The sequence below is a fragment of the Meles meles genome, chromosome 1 (assembly GCF_922984935.1).
Source record: "Meles meles chromosome 1, mMelMel3.1 paternal haplotype, whole genome shotgun sequence".
In the NCBI taxonomy this organism is placed as follows: Eukaryota; Metazoa; Chordata; class Mammalia; order Carnivora; family Mustelidae; genus Meles; species Meles meles.
The window spans coordinates 49,962,372-49,983,440 of record NC_060066.1 but is presented as its reverse complement, the minus strand read 5'-3'; positions in this window follow the sequence as shown (position 1 = coordinate 49,983,440).

Genomic DNA, 21,069 nt, shown 5'->3' with positions numbered 1-21,069 from the left:
GGTGGCTCTAAAAAGGTATTTAAAAGCCTTTCTAATCCTGGGTGCCTGGGTGGCTCAGTCATTAGGCGTCCTCTGCCCTCAGTTCAGGTAATGATCCTGGGATCCTGGGATGGAGCCTCCAGGATCCCTGCTCAGCAGGACGCCTGCTTCTCCCACTCCCCCTGCTTGTGTTCCTGCTCTTGCTGTCTCTCTCCGTCCAATAAATAAATAAAAACTTTAAAAAAGTTTTTTTCCTTATCTTCTATCTATAACACAATAGGTACCTGATTCTAAACTGTTGCCAGCTCTGAAACCATATGTTAATCCTTTTTTTCTGAAAAATTATTTTTCCTCAAGTTTTAAAGAGAACTATAAGCCTTAATATTGATCACTTTTGCTGAAAATAAAGTTTCATATTCTGATATAAAATGACCAACAACAATACAAACAAATGTTCTTTATATTTTTGATTAAGGATTGATTCCTTTTAGGAGTAAACTCTTGTCAAATAAACGAATAACCATTAATGCACCTATTAATACATCCTAAAAACTTTACTGGATATACCCATGTTCTGTACTAAACAAGTTATCCAGCACAGCTTCAACTGGTGTATGTCTTGACCCCTTTATGAATAAATTGAAGTAAGACTGATGATTAAGCACGTAGAGGTTGACGCCACCAGACCTTTAGAGATACTGAATGCAAAAAGGGTTGACTGTAAATATCAGAAGTCTTCAGAGAGAAGGAACACAGGTGGTTCTTTGATCTCCAATCTCTTTTTAAAACTCATCTACTATGTTTCACATCCCTCCCCTAGTCTACATTGCTTAGAAAGGCACTTTTAAAAAAAGAAAAGGAAGCAAAAGGCATCCTAGGTAACCACTGAGTTCCTATATTTGGTAATTGGTCGATAATCTTAAGAATATAGGACCAAGGTTACAATAAAATAGTGAAAGCAACAGTTGCTTATAAAATTCAGTGGCGTACATGCAATTAACACGAAGCCAAATTTGGTTTTGCAGGTTACCAAAAAAGAATGGTGTGTGTCTTTACAGAGGATCCTACACTTCAGTACCAGGAGGAGAGGAAGTGCCTTTCCCATAGCGACCATGCTGGTTCTTTTCCTCTATGCAGTGTTGGTGCCCCCATCCAGCTCAGGACTGAGAATGGCAGCCCCGGTGAAGAAGTGAGGAAACCAAGTAAGTACTCTGCCTTCATCTATGTGTGGAATTAAGCATCATGGATAATGGGACTCTTTCAGGGACGTTATTTATTTCCTCCTTGTGTTTATCATTATTGGATCATTTTCAATTTTGATTTTAATCTGAAACCCTAAACCTAGTCCAAAATCAAAGTGACAATTGGGTATTTTTAGGGTTTAACAGCTAAGAGTTGATCCAATATATCTACTCAAGGAAAAAAATTAGAGAAATAACTCTTCATATGGTGAAACATAATCAATTAATCTAGAATTATACGTTACTACCTACAGTCTCCTCAGCATCATTTCCTCACAAACAGGATCTTCAATGACTTATGAAAAATAGGTCATATAATAGTACTCCCCTGCACAATACTGAATTCCAAGTACCACCATACCTATATAAATGAGGCTTCTTTCTCTTTACTCCTTTAGCAAATATAATATTGTCATATACCCTTAATGTGGAACAGAACATAAAACTAGTTTAGAACTAAAAAACAGGGTGTATGTGTACATGTGTGTTTATGAGCACAAGGACCCATACTGTTCTTTTCTTTAGATGTCATAGAGCTACCTGCAAAGAGCTTTGGGGACTTTTTCATTTTGTAGAAGTGGAAGTTCAAAAAGAGTAAGTGACTTCCCTTTAGTTTTAAAATTTATTCTCAAGAAATTCCCAGGAATTTTCTGGTCCTTTTCATTAAACAACCCTGAATTTTACAATATCATCATTTTGATTGGTCATATGATTGCTAGGAAGTGGTTAACTGGCTATTCATGATCACTTTTATTACAGACTCATTGAAGAAATTAGGAAAAAAATAACTTCAGATCATAGTAGGTTCCAGAAAACCCATATTACAATTAGAGGAAGCAGTTGTTGGCTGTATTAGAATTTGTTCCTCAATATCTCTTTCAAAATGCTAACCCTGGCTATGATTATGGGCGGTATATAGTTTCCTGAGAAAAACTCTCAGGCAGCTTTTGACTATTATTCAAATCTTCTCTAACTTGATTAAGTAACTACTAATGCTTATTCTGAAAGGAAACCAAGCTCCCACAATTAGAAAGCCACTGTGTCAGGCATAACCATCTTCCCCTGCGTCCAAATTCCACATTTATCTTTCTCTGCTGAATTTTTCTTCTTTTTGCTTTGGGCTAATTTCTCTCAAGATATTTGCGGTGTTTGCATAATCCACACACCATCTAGTGGTAATAGATGGAAAAATCCACCTAGAAAAATAAGACATGAGAGCCCTCTAGAAAGTGAACTATTAACAAAGTACGGTACTTCCTCTTTGAAATTATACTTCATAAGATACACCATTTCTCATAAATAATTAAGCAATTCTTTGAGGATAATTTTTTTAACTTTTCAGCTGTGCTTATCAAATGGATGATCTACGGCGAGGAGAAGGAGTGTTTCTGGAGAAATTCTTTAGAGATAATTCCTATTGTGTTTCTGGTCTGCTAGCAATTATTTCTCATTCACACCCTTGTCAGAGCAAAGTAGTTCAGGGATTAAGGGCTCAGACTATGGGATCAAATGAGCTGGGATCAAATTTCTGGCTGTGCTTTCTATTATCTGAATGACCTTTGCCAAAATTACCTAACCTTTCCATTAAAACGGAGATAAAATTTAAATAATACATGCTAAGCACTTACAAAAATGCTCAATCATATCAAGCACCCAATAAATGTTCGATATTATTAAACAAATCAGAAAAATGTGTAACACTTTCATATTTACCCAGTTCTTCAATCAAGCCAACAAAAAATGCTAGAGCTTCCCCCCTTCCAACTAATGCCATAGTCCTATTGTTAGCTATGATTGGCTGCTCTCATAGGAATTTCAAAGGCCCAAGAATCACTCCAGCTCACTTAGTAACTCAGTTGCAATGCATCCTTCAGACAACAGACGTGGAGAGTGTTGGCAAAGTGGAATTTCTCTCTCAGTGGAGATTGGCCCCAAACATGCTCCCCTTTCAATATTTTAATGGATGGTGGCCCATTCTTGAGTTATTTATTTACCAAACTGTTTTTCTGCTCTCTGTTGGTTGTTCTTGAGCCGCTCTACTGCTTATCACTGGACAATAAATGAGGGAGTGATATTAAAATACGTTCTAATTTATTTTATTATCCTGGCTGCATGAGACTTCAGAGAGGGGGAACTCTCCATCACCTTTCAAAGCACTGTATGTTGAACAAGGCTCTGTAGGAAAGAAACATGATGGATGAGTTTTGATCAATGGAAGGAAAGAAGAGAATGGAGGTGTTGCTAAAAACAAATTTGAGCCCATGACAGGTGTCTCAAGGGAAGGGGCCCAGGTAATGATGAGGCCATATGTGAGTACTGACTCCTTGGATATGAAAGACTTTGACATCTTCTGTTCACTATATTCCACCTCAGCCTGAGGCTGGCCACTGATAAATTGTTTCTAAAACACATTCTCCCTGTCTATGACTCTACCATCTACTGCAGACGAAACTGGCAACTTGTCCTTTGATTTATTTGACCAATATTTACTTAGCATCTGCTTCACAATCATCAATAACTGGTTTCTTCATACATAGAGTGGTGAATTACTATGAAGTCAATGACTGCCTTTCTGTGCTTGGCTTTCTTAGTGTTAAAACAAGGTCTGCCCATTTAAACATTTATTCAACAAATATTTTTTAATATCTGCGATGTAGCAAATACATGTGTGTATGACTTGTTGGGATTCAGTGACCGAGAAGGGCAAGGAGCCAGCTCTTAAGAAGCTTACATTCTGCGGGGAGGCAGATGCATTAAGACGTAAAATAAATAAACAAGAACGAAAGATTGTGATTTGGGATACTTTGAGTTGAGTGGTCAGGAACTAACACTTTCTGAGAAATTTAAATTTAATCAAAGATCAGAATGAGAGAGGCCAGTCATATAAACATCTTTCCAGCAGAAGGAAGGGCCAGTGAAAAAGAAAGAAACAAGCTTGGCATGCTCAAGAGACAGCTTTCTTCAATTGAAAATTTTCTGTTTTCCTCTTTCCAGATTTTCTACTTGTTTTCATGAGAAGAGATTATTTGCAGCTAGTAGGCTCTGGCAACTTGGATAATTTCCTGCTATATTCTAAAATGCCACTAAAAAGAGTTGAAGTAGGTCCTTCTCAATATTGCTAAATACCTAGAAAAATAGCCTAGAGAAAAAAAGAGAGAAAAGAGAAAAAAAAAAAAAGCTAAAGTCAAAAAGATGGCCATAGTAAGTGGTATAAAAATAAATTGGTAAACCACCTTGCAAAAGTCTTGGGCAGTTTCTTTAAAACCTAAACATAGGGGCACCTGAGTGGCTCAGTCAGTTAAGCATTTGCCTTTGGCTCAGGTTATGACCCCAGAGTCCTGGGATCCAGCCCAGCATGAGTGGGAACCCACTTCTCCCTCTGCCTGCTGTTCCCCCTACATGTGCTTGTGCTCTCTTTCTCTCTCTCTCTCTCTCTCTGACAAGTAAATAAATAAAATCTTAAAAATTTTTTAAAAACCTGGGGGCACCTGTGTGGTTCAGTGGGTTAAAGCCTCTGCCTTCGGCTCAGGTCATGATCCCAGGGTCCTGGGATCTAGCCCCATGTCGGGCTCTCTGCTCCGCAGAGAGCCTGCTTCCTCCTCTCTCTCTGCCTGCCTCTCTGCCTAGTTGTGATTTCTCTCTGTCAAATAAATAAAATATTTTTTAAAAATTTTAAAAAATTTTTTTAAAAACCTAATCATTAAGGAAAATAAGAAAAGAAAAAGTACATGATGTCTTTACTCAACTGTTAGGGGTTTAGTAATTTCCAGTTGCTATGCTAGACAGTTTATACACATGACCTCATTGGTCCTCACACCCCCTCATAATAAAAGAAATACTATCTCTACTTTATAGATGAGTAAACCAAGACACACAGCTGTTAAGTGGCAAAGCTGAGATTCAAATTCAGATTTCCCTGGGGCTTCTTTAAAATATATGGAAGCAGAGAAGCCATGGGTCCTGTCTCTGGATACAATACAGTTGAGAGATGAGTGGGGATTTTCAGCTGTGCACCAGTGACCAGCGCACGTGCACACACACACACACACACACACACACACACACACACAACTCCAGCAACCTAAACTGTCCCTATTCTCTTTCAATTTAAATTCAATTAGCCCTAGTTTTGGTAGGTGCTATTCTAACATGATGGTAAAGAATGCTAGCATTGCTATATAGCAACAATTGCTTTGTCTAGAAAATTGGGGGCTCAGCAGTTAAGGACAATGTATTTTAAAAAGGTTTTAGGATGTAAAAAATAAGTGAAGACAATTATCACTTACACTTGGTATTTACTAGGAATAAATTAAGTATAAGGAACTGTTTTTGTTCATGTAAGGAATTGTCTGAGAATGAGGCTTTACATGTTGGAGGAGGTAGCTGAGAAAACTGAGAGTACCACAAGACATTGAACGATGCCCATGAATAGAGACATTAGTTTTGAAAATTTCAGCACAGTTTAGCAAATGAACCATTCTGTACCGATAAATGTGCCATTTTGTATGCAGCTAGATCTTGAGTACAAGTACATTATGGACACGAGAGTAGTTCTTTAAGTAAAGGAAACATCCAAACGTCCTAGAAGACTGAAATAAGAGCAATATAAAAGAAAAAATCATACAATGGAAAACGGTTTCTTTTATTTATTAAATATAAATTGATAGAAATTTTTAACATCACCTTCTCTTTGATGTGAATCCCATGATAAATTTACAGAGAGCTGGAAAACTGTATTGTATCACCAATCTCCAGATTAAAGCCTGTCAGTAACAATACTTACTAATTCACTGCAGGGCTTCACCATCCCTGTGTAATCAAGCAGGCAATCCATGGATCACTGCCCTACGTTATGCATCAACCACATCTTCTTCAAAGGAGAAATTATAATGGGACATGGCATTACCACTTTTATAATTGCTCCTTTGAACCATGACTTTCTAAAACCACAAAGATTCTTCCATAGATAGCAAATCCCTCCCTATATAAACTACCAATTTCATTAGCTTTGGAAGAGTTCTCTTTCTCCAAATTAAAAATGCCAGATAATATTGACTTAAATATCCTTAACACTTAAATAATTTTGTTTACACTCTATTCATCAGACATATACTGCATGGTTATATACAGAAACCATGTAAATGATAAAGTATTCATTTCTATTTTTTTAAAAAAGAATGCTACAGGTAGATGTTCTTAGAAAATAAAAAAATGTATATATTATAGCAGAAGAATATTCAATGAAAGGACTTAAATATAAGCCTGAAGAACTCCGATAGAGAGGTCAAATATCTAATAATTGAAGTTCCCAAAAGAAAAAAGGCAGATGAGAAGAAATCAGAAAAAGCATAAGTTTAGAACACTTCCCCAAACTGAAGAACTTGAAATCCAGATTTAAAGACTTACTGATTCCTCAATGTAATGATCAATCCCCAAAAATGATGTACACGGGGATCATTGTCATGAAATTTCACAACACCAGGAATGAAGAGAAGATCTCAAAACTTTTGGAGAAAACAAAAAAGTCATGTATCAAGGATCAGATATAAGAATAATATTATATCCTAAGACAACACTAGAAACTAAGGAGAAATGGGGCAACATCATCGTGTTCTTTGTGAAAAGGATTTTCAGTCTCATACTCCATATACACTCCGGCTACTAATTGAGCAATTGTAGAATAAACACCTTTTAGACATCCAAGGTCTTTCAAACTTCACCAAGGTATTTGGAATTCCAGTTCTGTAAGTTTTCCTGGGAATTTCTGGGACATATTCTCCACAAAACTAAGGAAATCAACCAAGAAAGGGAACATCAAAGGGAATCCCCTTCATGACAGAAAAATGTTTCAGGGTAATAGCTTTAGAGTAGGCCAAGAAAGCAACCAGTATAGACTAGAACAGAATTACTGGAAGCACTGTCCAGAAGAAAACAAACAATAAAGGAAAAATGGAGGTGATAGATTTTCTGATATATTTGTGAAGAAACGTTCATAAACACCTGGAGGACTTGAGTAGAACAAATATATGGAACAAAGTACATAGAAACTAAGCAAATAAAAAGAATAATAACTACTCAAGAGGAAGTCAGAAAGTTGTACAAGACTAGGAATGTAATCACAACACATTTGTGAACCATATTACATGATCATAATAATGCAATCGGTAAATATTGATTTAACCAAAAATATATATTTTATATATATATATAAAATATAGCTATTAATGGACAGGGAATGACATAAGAGAGCAAAAATCCTATATTCCCGTGTAAAGGAAGTCAATGGATATTGCTCAGTCTTTAAACACCACATTCCAGTAAAAGGAAGGAGAATTTCATCAGGTCTGGTGTAAGAAATTTACAAGGTGAGCCGGGGACACCTTCTCATGCCTGAAAGCAAGGGTGTTATCAAAGATTACTGAGAGGTGGCTATAGAAATCCAATGTGATATTCTCTCTGTGTTTGTTGTGTTTGAAATTATTCATTATAAAAAGTAAAAAGATAAAAGTGAAAAAATGGGTTGGGTAGTAGGATTGGGGGAAGTAAAAGGAACTTTCCTAGTAAATGAACTTCACTACTATTTGAATCTCTTACAATAAAAATGTAAATGTATGTATTCCTCATGTAATTTTTAATTAATTTTAATTTCAGATTGAAATTTAGAAGGAACAATCATATAAACATAGTACTTAGCAGTGTGGAGTTAAATACCATTAAGACTAATAGAGATTGAGGAGCCCCGTCCCCGGCACTTGGGAGGAGACCCCTCAGTTCTGCGCTGCTCCCGTCCCCCCTCCCCAGAGCAAGATCCAGGATGAGAAGACTGATAAAAGAAGAAGAAGCTAGCTGAACAGCTATAAGATGCCCAAATCTGGGTTCACAAAACCAGTTCAGAGTGAAAATTCTGACAGTGACAGCAATATGGTAGAAAAACCATATGGAAGAAAGAGTAAAGACAAGATTGCATCATATAGTAAAACTCCAAAAATTGACCGAAGTGATGTGGGCAAGGAGATGAAAGAGAAATCATCCATGAAACGTAAACTTCCTTTTACCATTAGCCCATCAAGAAATGAAGAACGAGATTCAGACACAGAGAAAGAAGGTCCAGAAAAGAAGAAAACAAAAATGGAAGCTGGAAATAAGAAGTCCACACCAGTTAGCATTCTTTTTGGTTATCCACTCTCTGAGCGGAAGCAGATGGCACTTCTTATGCAGATGACAGCAAGAGACAACAGTCCAGGTGACATCATCTTTGAGTACATGTGTCTTCTTAGTTTTACTCAGACTTTCTATTCTTATCTTAACAGTTAACTGCTTTAAACTTTTAATTTTAAAATCTTTTTCTTGGATTTAATAAAAATTTCTTATAACATGAAAAAAAAAAGACTAATAGAGATTGAAAATGTTGGCCAATGGGAAGTACATCTAAGGTATGCAGAGGGGTGAGAAGGAAATTGTTGTTTTGTTAAATAACAAAAGCCTTGGTATTATTTAGCTCTTATATACATATTGTACTTCAATAAAAACAAGCTTTAATTTAAAAATACTGTTATTTTTAAAAATTATGGGTTTTAGGTCATAAAGAACTCCTTTTTTTATTCTTTATTCTGAACTTTCTCACACACATGCAATTAATTCGTGTCAGACTAAATATCTATCTGAAAGTTTTCCCATCTATACTAGAAAATCAACTGCGTTTTGAATGGCTATGATGAATCCAGTTAACTGATGTGATCCTCTTTTCTTTGGCCACCTTCACTATAGAGGCTGAAAGAGACCACTTTAACAGAATTCTTTACAGTTAGAATAGTCATGTGACTCATTTCTGACCAATGAAATTATAATGTGGTAAGAGAATGTTGGCTTTTAATAAGCTTTTTACTCTCCTCTCTTCCCACCTTCAGGGAAAATGGGACTCCACAGGAATAGACATCTTGAGACCTCTGAGTCACGCTAACAGTGGAATGAAAGGCAGAAAAAGTGAAGCTAGGTCTTTGATGACAGAGTTGAGGAGACAAACACATTTTTAATCCATACAGTGATGCTTTAGGTTTCTTTTATGTTTACTGTAGAAGTTTATTGACTTACTTATTTTTTACACATACCAAGAAAATGTGAAGATACAAATCTTTTATAAATTTTTTAAAAAATTGGGGCACCTGGGTGGCTCAGTTGGTCGAGTGGCAGATTCTTGATTTCAGCTCAGGTCACGATCTCAGGGTCCTGGAACTGAGCCCCTCCTCAGGCTCCCTACTCAGTGGGGAGTCTGCTTGAGGATTCTCTCTCTTCTTCTACATCTGTCTCTTCCCCACCCAAAAAATAAATGAATAAATCTCTTTAAAAATTTTAAAAGAATGCCAACTAGATACTTACAAAACACCCCCTTTTAAAAAATAATGCCACCTTTTCCCCAAAGATGTTATGTGTGTTAAAGGGTGTGCCACAATCTAACTTCTCCTCACTAAAAAGAAGAATACAGGAAAGAGAGCAGAGACTGGTTATATAAATTATGTATGTATTAACTGAATTTTTGGTTGGAATAAGGTATATCTGAAACAACAGAGGGTTTTTTTTTCTCAGTTATGTATACTGCATCCTATACTCATAAAACTTTATTGCTGGCTTACCTTTATTTTTACTCACCATAAATTACACCATAAGCCAAGTGAGAGCACAGGCTCTTTAGATGCAGCCGGTGTAGGTTCCAGATGGTTTCTGACTCACTTCTATCTCTGTGACTGATCTCAGCTACCTGATCACCTCAACCCTCAGTTCCCACACCTATGAAGTGGAGATAATGATGATATCAGCTTCATCGGGTTGTGGGAGGGTAAAGGAGCTAATAAACGCAAGTGCCTCATGTAAAAGATGGGTTGAACCAATGTTAGCTATTATTGTCTTCACTACAACTTTACTTAGCAAGCACACAGCACTTACTGTATGCCAGGCACTGCTCTAGTGCTTGGCAAATATTAACTTACTCATTGCTCCTAAAACGTGGTGGTTAATTATTGTTTTTATCATTGCTGTTGTCTCAATTTTATATCTGAGAAATTTAGGAACTATTACGGGAGCCACAGCTCAAAGATGGCAGAACTAGAATCTGGACAACAAAAGCCCAGCCCCAGTATGGGCACCATGAGCCTCTGTTCTGCTTGCCCCCACCCCTCATCTCTCCCTTCCCTCCTCTCTGTTCTTCTCAAACAGTTCCTAGCAAATGATAAGCATTCAAGAAATACTTACTAAATTACATTTGCACAGAAAAGAAACAGACAGGACTGGAAAGTTTCTAGTAACAGATACTGGGGTAATTGTAAAAGACCTTGAAGGTTTTTTCACTACCCTTACCTTAAATATGAATTTTGACTTAAAACAATATTTCTGTTTATTTAACTGAATATTGGTTGTCTGTATTATAAGGGAAAGTTGAACTTGAATAAACTATAAAATACTAACTTATAGTGAGTGTTTTCAGTCACTGTCTCTTCACAGCAAACAAACAAGTCTCTAAATATTTAAAGCAGGGAGACTCGCAAATTGTCTTCATTTGTAGGAGTGAAGAAGATACACATTTTGTAGGCTGAGTTATGAAATAGAAGAAAGCATCTTGGGGTAATTAGTTTTCACTGGGGTCTGAAATTTAACATATCAACCCAGAATTTATTTGCAACTATTTCATCACCTCTGACCAATGACCTGTTAAAGATAGAGGCTGATTCCCCTTGAAACAACAGGAAATCTAGTGTTCCCCAAGTGACTCTTCATAAAAGCATATGAGATGTACAGTCTGCCCTCGCCAAACTCTTTTCTGGACATCACCACAGAATTTGACATTGTTATGCTGTTTCTGCTGAGCTAATTCGATCCACTCATGGTGTCCTCTCTCTCTGTGCCAGCAACTCCTTAAAAATGTGTGTCACACATACATGAAGTCTCCCCTCGTTGACCCATGGGCTCTGGTTTCCTGTAAAATACACATGGACAGAAATGAACAGGAGGATTCAAAACGGCATGTGTGCTGGTTGGATGATATTACCTGTAGGTAAAAGCAAAAGATGAGAAGCCAAAATTGTACCAATCATATCACGCTAATAAAGCCCCCTAAAAAATGTTGTAGCTTTTTTTTTCTTCATCCATTTGTTTACTGAGCTAAGGTCACTCTTAAAGATACCAGCTTGCCTGAGATAGCACTTCCTTCAGCCTTAGCCTACTCCTCCAAAGAAATCCAGAGTGGCAGGTGTCCCAATAAAATTAAGTGCAGAAAACAAAAATAAAGATACAGTGTGTCTTGACTATGTTTTCCTTACAATGTCCAAAAATTAATTGTTAAATGATTATTTGAAGAGGTAGAGAATCAGCAAATCTGGGCAAATTATTTAACTTCTTTGAGACTCATCTATCTGAATACACATACTTTGCATTTAGCTATACTAAATTATTTGCAATTTCTCAAAGGAGCTACCTTTTTCAAATATTTAGATTTTATCCATTGCCTGACTCGTAGTAGGTTCTTGGTCGTTACTTGTTTTTAGAAGTGAAGGAAAATCCACCATAGTAAATAATTGAGAAAGAAGGAACACAGCTGCTCATTTGCTATTTTCTGCCTCTGTCTCTCATTACACAATTAGTTATGCTTGTATGCATGTACAAGCCTTGGGAAAATAAATCATTTCCAAGAATTTATTAGACTTTGCTTTGAAAGAGGTCAGAGTTCCAGCGATGTCTTGGATGTTAATAAAGTTTACTTTTACTTTGTTTCTGGGTGGATTTAATTTTTACAATGAAAAGGAAATGTATAAAGAAAATGCAGAAGCCCGAAATAGACTGAAGTAAAAAATAACTTATCAGGGGAAGAGTAGCACTCATTTTACCATTTTGTTTTCATTTATGTCTGTCCCTTCTACCAAATGGAAGGCTTCTTGAGAGAAGGAACTACAAGGCACTTATCTTTATATCCAGAGATGATACTCAAAATATTTAACAACCAGTATAGGAGAGGCTCTGACCAATTAGAACATATGCTGACTGTAAACTATCGATGTTCTGGTTGGATATTAGAGCTACTCTATTCCCAATGTCTAGCATAGTGCCTGAGAAAATGCTGGATGCTAAGTAAATGTTTGGTGAGTGGGTGGATAAAGGAAAGAATAAGTGCGTATATGCTTCAAGCAGACCATGCCACCAAAACCCAGTTCTTCCAGGATTGTCCTACTGACCCTCTTAGAATCTTCTTTGAACTCAATGGCCTTGCACAATAGAGAGAAGAACCACAGGTATTGTGGAAGCCGCATGACGTAGACTGTCCTTGAACTATTAGCAATGGGTTCAGTTAGCCTGGGGCTTTGTGATAGTCATGGGTAGTATTGAGAACATGATAAAAAAACATAGAAAGCACATCAAAAGTCCCTGTGAAATGAGGATCATGGTTCCAGAACACAGGATGATTATCTCAGGGCTTTTCATTTCCTAAAAACAAAAATATGAAAATATGGATACCTTCTGTATCCACATCTAATTTGGATACAGGAATGACTGATTTATAAGGGGCTTCTTTCTAATGGCTATCTTATGCTAACAAAAAATTCTATGGAAAAATATTTTCTATCTTCTCATTTTGTTATTTTCGGTAAGCATTCTTTTATGTTTTTTTATAAGATTTTAGAAAAGTATTAAAAATTAGAAACAAAATTTGCAAAAAGATACTCTTTCCTACTAATTCAACTTGAAAAATAAATCTTAGCCCTCGTATCTGTTCATTAATTATCAGGAAAACACCAAAGAGTTATTGAATCCTTTAATGGAAAGCTGTATTTGGAAGCTTCCCAGAATTCTTAAGAGATGAGTGTGGGCTTACTGAGGAAATGCAGACCCTTCCACACCTCTCAAAAGGTTAAAGGATTGTCATGGGCTGTCAGACCCATCTCACTGTCCAGACACAGTAGAGAAAGAGCATGTAGTATCACTTGTTCGATTACTCTCGATCTAGGCATTTTTGGATTATGGGCAGAGTGACACGAGCACAGAAAAAGCAGATGGGGCTGACAGATTGCAGTGGCTGTTCCTATGGAAAATCCTGAAATGCTTCCTGCAGGTCTCCTAGACGTGACTATCTGTCCCAGGCTTGGATCTGCAGCTCTCCCATCAAGCATTTAAGCTCTTACATAAATGTCCCATAAATATCATTTTAGTTGAAGTCAAGCTTGCTTAGTTCCTGTGGATTGCACTGAAGAACTGGAACTACATTTGACATAAGGTCCTGGAATTACAAACAGGTGTGTGGTGCTATCCTTTTCATCAGTGACTAAACAGCCTTGGTTGAAGAGAGAGAGAACATGGTAGGAGCACAAAGCAGGAAGCAGAAAATGAGCGAATATGGGATGGACACATAAGGTGAGAATCTGAGCAAAGTTGGTAATCAGGAGGTTGAGGTAGGCAATCCTCCTCTTCACCATCCTCACTCCCTGGCCTTGTTCAAGTCACTGATGGACAGCATTGACCGTCAGGTGTCCACAAAGGCTGGATCATGGAGACGGAAGAAGAGAAAGTGTGGCTGCCATGCTCAGAGGAGATCCTGTCTAGTTGATGCTAACTCTTAGCCCTACAGGACTTTAAAGGAGAGGGAAGGGACAGTGGTTAGGGCAGACATTAGAGAGAAGCTGGGGTTTCCATGAAGTCAGAACAAGCTTTAAGTGTTGCTGATTCAATGAAAGTAATCAGTTTGCTTCCTGGCATTATATAGACCAACAATTAAATCCTCTGATTTATGACTTAAAAATCGTATTGTATTTGGTACTATGGATATCTGTAGCCTGAATTAGACTTAATTAAGAAGAATAAGTACACACACACATGTACACACACACACACACCCCAATAATAGAATAATAGAACTTACATTTAATTTTATCCTCTAGTGAGAGAATACATGAACAGAAAGCGATTTCTTCAAAATTTAATTCTTAGAATAATAATCTCTGATGTAGACGTTATTTCAAAACCAGCTGACTCTTAAATACAAGTTGTAATGTACCAGCACTGTACTTTACATAAATATTAACTTTACATATATATGTACTTTACCTATATACTATACTTTACATATGTTTTAACTCAGTCAGTGTATGCCGGTGAATACTAAACAGCCTTCCCTGGGTAGGGAGAAAGTGGAACACTGCTGTGTAGAGTCTGTCTGTTTCTGTGATGTAAACCCCTACGCTCGCCCAGATTTTAAACCCCTTGTGTTGTCGCAGAAGGCAGAATTCGAAAGATGAGCAGTCTTGGCTCTCAGGAGTCCTCCAAGTCAGCTGGAGCACACCACGTGTTCTGACGTCTCATGTACGGGAGACATTCACTCAGGATCACGTCCTCATGACTGGTAGGCAGGATCTGAAAAGGGATTAAGGGATTCAACTTGTCCAATATTCACAATTTAAAATGTGAAAAATGAGGCCCCTGTGTAGGTTGTTGATAAACCCAGGGTCCCACTAGCAATTAAGAGCTTACTGTGGGTCCTAGAAAGGCAACAGGCTGAATTTTAAGCTAATTGGTCAAATTCCCATTCAAAGGGCAGTCCGGCCTGAAGTTGGTCTCTGTTTTCTTAGTTGGGAGAGATATCCAAATTGCAAGGCTCCTTTTCATGTTTATACATCATTTCTGGTTGTTTCCTTCTCTGGAGAGTGCCTGGATAATCCTCTTATTGCCTTCTGGTTTGTTTCTTGTGAAGTACATAAAAAGACAATAGAATTGGGATCAACCTGACCACTTATTCCAGGCCTATGTGACTGCCTTTGGGATGGCCCTTGATCTCAAATTAGCTTCCCCACATTCTGTCACCAGGCCTGAAATTTCACCATTTATTCTGCTAGATCTTAAAGATTTTTCTGGTTTTCTAAGTCCAATACCGCCAAAACTCCTGGAAGAATGATTAGGCCAAGTACATCCAGGAATGCCCACTGACAACAGCTGAGAAAAAACTATAGTAATCAAATATGTCAGAAATTCTTTAAAGTTCATTATCAAAAATGAAATTGAGAAAATCCTATAAACCAATTTCATATATTTAACACTTTTGCTTTTGTTTGGCATTACTATCACAAAAACATTTCCATACAGCCAGATTTTAGTTGTGAAGACTATTGAAATCTAAAATAAAACTTGGGCACCTGGGTGGCTCAGTGGGTTCAGCCTCTGCCTTCGGCTCAGGTCGTGGTCTCAGTGTCCTGGGATCGAGGTCCACATCGGCTCTCTGCTCAGTGGGGAGCCTGCTTCCCCCCTCTCTCTGCCTGCCTCTCGGTCTGCTTGTGATCTCTCTCTCTCTCTCTCTGTCAAATGAATAAATAAAAATCTTTTAAAAAAGATGTATATCTTGAAACAATAATAATAACAAAATAAAATAAAACTCTTACGTTAACTTCCACGAACAATAAGAAACTACTTTTTCTTCTTTTCTGACTCACTTTTTAAATTATAACTTGTTCAAGAAGCGCTCACTTTTTAAAAACATAAATTGTTTAAGAAATGCCTTCTGTGTTGCTTTGTGTCTCAAATGATTTTATTTTCATTATATTTTTTAGGATGCTCGGTAGAGCAATTGGCTTTGTAAGGGCCTTGTCACCATTGTTGAATTGTGCTGGTTTGGGAACTGGTTTAATTTTGGATAGTCGTGGTGGGGGTGTGGGGTTCATTATGCTTCTGAAATATTAGAGCGAGCTGGCTGGTCATCAGCGCTGTGAAAGACAATCCCTCAGCCGCCTGCTCAGCCAGATCCCTTCCTTTGGCAGACAACATAAAAAGGATATTTGCTTTACCCATGAAATAAATACATATTTCGTATAAAAAGTAAGTATAACTTTACATCCCTGAGTAGATGAAAAATGATCTATTGACTTTGAGACTATCAAACCAGCGACCTTATGGATCTCAATAAAAAGTGAAAACCAAAACAAACAAAACAAAAACCCCACAGGATCTGACGGACTTCATGGTAACATGGATCATAGACTATCAGCTAAATAATCTCCTCGCACACCTCTCCTCCCACGCACAGATTCAATCCTCCTCTGCTTCCCCCATGCCCTCTTCTCTCAGGCTGCAGGAAAGATGCCTCAAATGGCTACCTTAAATCAAAACCAAGAGAGTGCCCTTCTCCCATTTCAGGAAAATGATTTCATAATCCTTCAGCAGCACCTTCCCTCTCATGGTAGAGCCTGGACAAGCCACTGTGCCCTCCACTTGGAGACACCCAGCCCAAGCCCTGGTACTTTTTGGCATTGATTTCCTGATGGCTTGCTTTGCTCTCTTTCCAGAAGAGAATTGCCTTTTTTTTTTTTTAGAATCAACAAAAGTGAGGAGATATCTTAAAATATATTAAAAATACATTAAGAACCTTAAGTAGTTGTGTTATCTCAGGACACTTTAAATTAATTTCTGCCCTGCATCCTTTCCTGACCTCAGGGAGTTAAGGTCCATAAGCAGGATTAGAGTAGAGACAGGCAGGGAGAGATTAGACGTGCTCTGGGACAAAAATAAGCAAAGGAAACAGGGCTATGCTTTCAGGCATGGATTAATTTAATTTTCTGGGAGAGAGGAAGGGATTGTTTAGGGGCTTAAATCCATGGAGCATCTCAGATGCTGAAGTTTGAATTTTTTTTTTTGACAGATATATAAAGATGAGCAGAAAAATGACTCATTATCTCTTTTGGAAAGGAAAACTATAGGGGTTTCTTTTAATTATTTAAAGCTTGTTTTCATGCAATACTCTTGGCACAGACCATACCTTTTAAGCTCATTGTTAGAAAGAAATTGATATTTGGTATGATTTCAGTTCGGGATCTCAATAATTAATTCTTTACAGATAATAGAATGCTTAACCACTAAATGTTTATTTAAGCTCATCACTAATAAAAAATATTCTAAGCAGCCCAATTTTACAATTTACACATGGAATGAGAGGATATTCAATTAGGGGTTAATATTAAAATATTAAATAATGGAAATGAGTATTTTCTTATAAATAAAGTGAGTTCCTGTACTTGTGAGGAGCTTGGGAAAAGGTGAGGTTGATGGTGAGGGGGTTTCCTCCTCCCAGACACATAACTTAATTCCAAGTAAGAAAAGCCAGCTCCCTGGGAAGTTCAGAGCACAAAGAGCCTGGGTGGGGGGCCTGGCAGTCTTAAGTCCTCTGTTCAGGGGGTCTCTAGACAGCCTGTGACCTTCATCACAGGAAATGATTCCATTTCCAGAGGTACAGGGGGAGGAGATAGGGAGCATGAGAAGTCACAGGGGCCAGTGCGGGTAGAGGGTTCCAAAATCCAAACACGTTAAAGCTCAGTGGTATTACCACAGCCCAAACACCTTTGAAGCAAGTCCCTCTCCGTGAAGGAACTCAGCAACTTTAAACAAGATCCCAAATACACATAAAACGGTAGTTGGGAAACTCCTCTCTTCAAAGCTGAATTAGGGCTGCTTATTAAGCAACTCCGAGAAATAGTACAAAGAGAAGGAAAGTGGATGACAAATCACAAGGACTTACTAATTTAGCTACCAGGGTCGAGTCTACTGTCCTAATTTAGATGAAAATGTATGTTTTCCCATGACACATGCAGTCAGAGACATCTATTGGCCGCTAATTAAAGCTGGGTTATACTTCTATGGCGATAGGAAAGAAAGACAGCTCGGGAAACCTTGCTTCTCTGAAACACTTCAGATCTGAGTAGTTACCAGCACGTGACTCCGTGATAACACAGAAGAGGAGGCAACTCAAACCTTCTGATCTTTCATAAGTCACTTCTTGGTCGTGCCCTTAGCATCCTGTGCTCCAAGGAAAAGTAGGACCTGTACTCACGCGTGACTTTCTGAGTCTGCAGAGCAGGCAACTGTCTGTTCTGGATCAAGGAATGCAGAACCAGCTCTTTCCTTCCTGCATCAAGCTTTGTTTGTTTGTTTGTTTATTTAATAACTTCATGGACATGTAACATATATAGGATAAACTACACATATTTAAAGTGTGCATTTTGATATGTTTTAAGATATGCATACAAATATGAAACCATCATCACAATCAGGATACTGAACATACCCGTCACCCCAAAATCTCTTTGTGCCCCTTTTAATCGCTCCCTTCTGTCCCTTCTCATCCCCTGCATCCATCCCCAAGCAATTATTACTATAATTTAGTTTGTATTTTCTAGAGTTTTGTATCAATAGTATTAGATTGCATGTACTCTTTCTGTCGAACTCCTTTCACTCAGCCTAATAATTTATTTTGATTCATGTTGCTACATGTTTTAATATCTCATTCTTAGTAGTTCATCAAGTTTTCCCATCCAACCTCCCAAAACTTTTAATTTCACCATGAAGCATCATTTTGAGTCAAGAGAACTTTTTGATCTTTAACTTGTCCCTCTTAGGGTACCTGGATGTCTCAGTCAATTAAGCGTCTGCCTTAGGCTCAGGTCATGATCCTGGAGTCCTCGGATCAAGCCCTCCATTGGGCTCCCTGCATCGGGGAGTCTTTCTCTGTCCGTCCCTTGGCTTGTGTTCTCTCTCAGACAAATGAATAAAATCTTTTAAAAAAGGAAGAAAGAAAAAAAAAAAAGGAAGAAAGAAAGAAAGAAAGAGAGGGAAAGAAAGAAAAGCAAAGACATTAATGAGAGAAAAAAAAAACACTTGTCATTCTTAAAAATGTCAGTGTCTCCCTAAAATGTGTCAGTTGACAACTTTGTTATGGGTTTGGGTCACAGCTAGATATGAATTTGATACATACATAGGAGGCAGACTCCAAGGGAAGAATATGAACATTGGGGCAGCAGGAAACACCAGATAATAAACTTTGAATTTTTGTTGCCTCTATGATGACCACACTCACCCTATCACATATGGATACTGCCTGTTTTCAGTAACTGAATAATTATCTCTCACTCTTTGTTTGTTTCACCGTGAGCCAGGGTTGGAGCTTTCCCTTACCCATGCCCATTCTTTTTTGAGTATGGAGGATGCCCACCTTCTGTTGCAGAGAGGCTGAAATATGTCCTGGAGTGCTGAGACAATCCCCAATCCCTGGGATCAAATGGGATCATCAAAGTCTCCTACAGTTAAGAGACATGGCAGGCTTCCCAAAGCCACAAGCTGTACGTCTCAGGGTTGGCCAGCCCTGCTTCGTGCCTGAGGTCATCAGCAGCCTCCCCACTGCTCCCAGGTCCTCACAGGGCTCCAGTCAGCTCCCATTCACTCATCTCCCATCCCTCCAGTCTCCAGTAAAGGAGGTTCCTAACTCTTGCTGTTCCTCCATAATCTCTCTTTTTCCTGGAAATCTTGCTTCTGATTGAAAGGGGTGGGAAGACAGTGTGGATATAGCAATCAGTTCTTGTATTTCTTTCCAAATCCATTGTTAATCCATAACATCGGTATGTTTACCTCAGGTCTTTCTTCCTGATGATCATCAAGAATATGACTTAAATAACTTAAAAAAATAAGTAAATAAGGATGGACAAAGTATTTCTTCATCTTTTGTTCCCAGTAACACAATCTTACTTTTTGAATTAATGTGGAAGAAAGGTCATGCATAAATAAGTAGAGAACAGTAAAATACAAACACTAGCATTTCAAGATATTATCTTACTACATGTATTTAAATAATTTATGTGTATTTGCAATCCCTTAACATTAATGGATTCAGAGACATTTTTAAATGGATTTAGTAAAACATTTCCAGGTTGAAGAAATGCCTACAATATAACAGTAAGATTTATCCATCAAGATATGCCTTTTGACCCCAGGAAGTCTACTTGAATTAGATTAAACTAAAAGATCATTTTGGAGCCTTTTAGAACAAAATTTGAAATTACAAAAAAAAAAAAAATCAATATCATGGTTATCCAAAACCAAATACCGAATAAATGTAGCACTGTGCTATTTTAAAGTATTTTTTTAAACATTTTATTTATTTATTTGAGAGAGAGACAGTGAGAGACAGAGAGAGAGAGCACAAGTGAGGAGAAGGTCAGAGGGAGAAGCAGACTCCCCGTGGAGCTGGGAGCCCGATGCGGGACTCGATCCCGGGACTCCGGGATCATGACCTGAGCCGAAGGCAGTCGTCCAACCAACTGAGCCACCCAGGCGTCCCGCACTGTGCTATTTTAAACAAGGGCAGCCAACTTGGGCTGAACTTGCATGAGACCTTGAGGACTACTTTTTTTTTTAATTAATTTATTTATTTTTTCAGCGTAACAGTATTCATTGTTTTTGCACAACACCCAGTGCTCCATGCAATACGTGCCCTCCCTATTACCCACCACCTAGTTCCCCCAACCTCCCACTCCCGCCCCTTCAAAACCCTCAGGTTGTTTTTCAGAATCCATAGTCTATGGTTCGCCTCCCCTTCCAATTTCCCTCAACTTCCTTCTCCTCTCCATCTCCCAATGTCCTCCATGTCATTTGTTATGCTCCACAAATAAGTAAAACCATATGATACTTGACTGTCTCTGCTTGACTTATTTCACTCAGCATAATCACTTCCAGTCCCGTCCATGTTGCTACAAAAGTTGGGTATTCATCCTTTCTTTCTTTTTTTTTTTTATAAACATATAATGTATTTTTATCCCCAAGGGTACAGGTCTGTGAATCATCAGGTTTACACACTTCACAGCACTCACCATAGCACATACCCTCCCCAATGTCCATAGCCCCCTCCCCCTCTCCCAACCCCACCTTCCCCAGCAACCCCCAGTTTGTTTTGTGAGATTAAGAGTCATTTATGGTTTGTCTCCCTCCCAATCCCATCTTGTTTCATTTATTCTTCTCCTATCCCCCTAACCCCCCATGTTGCATCTCCACGTCCTCATATCAG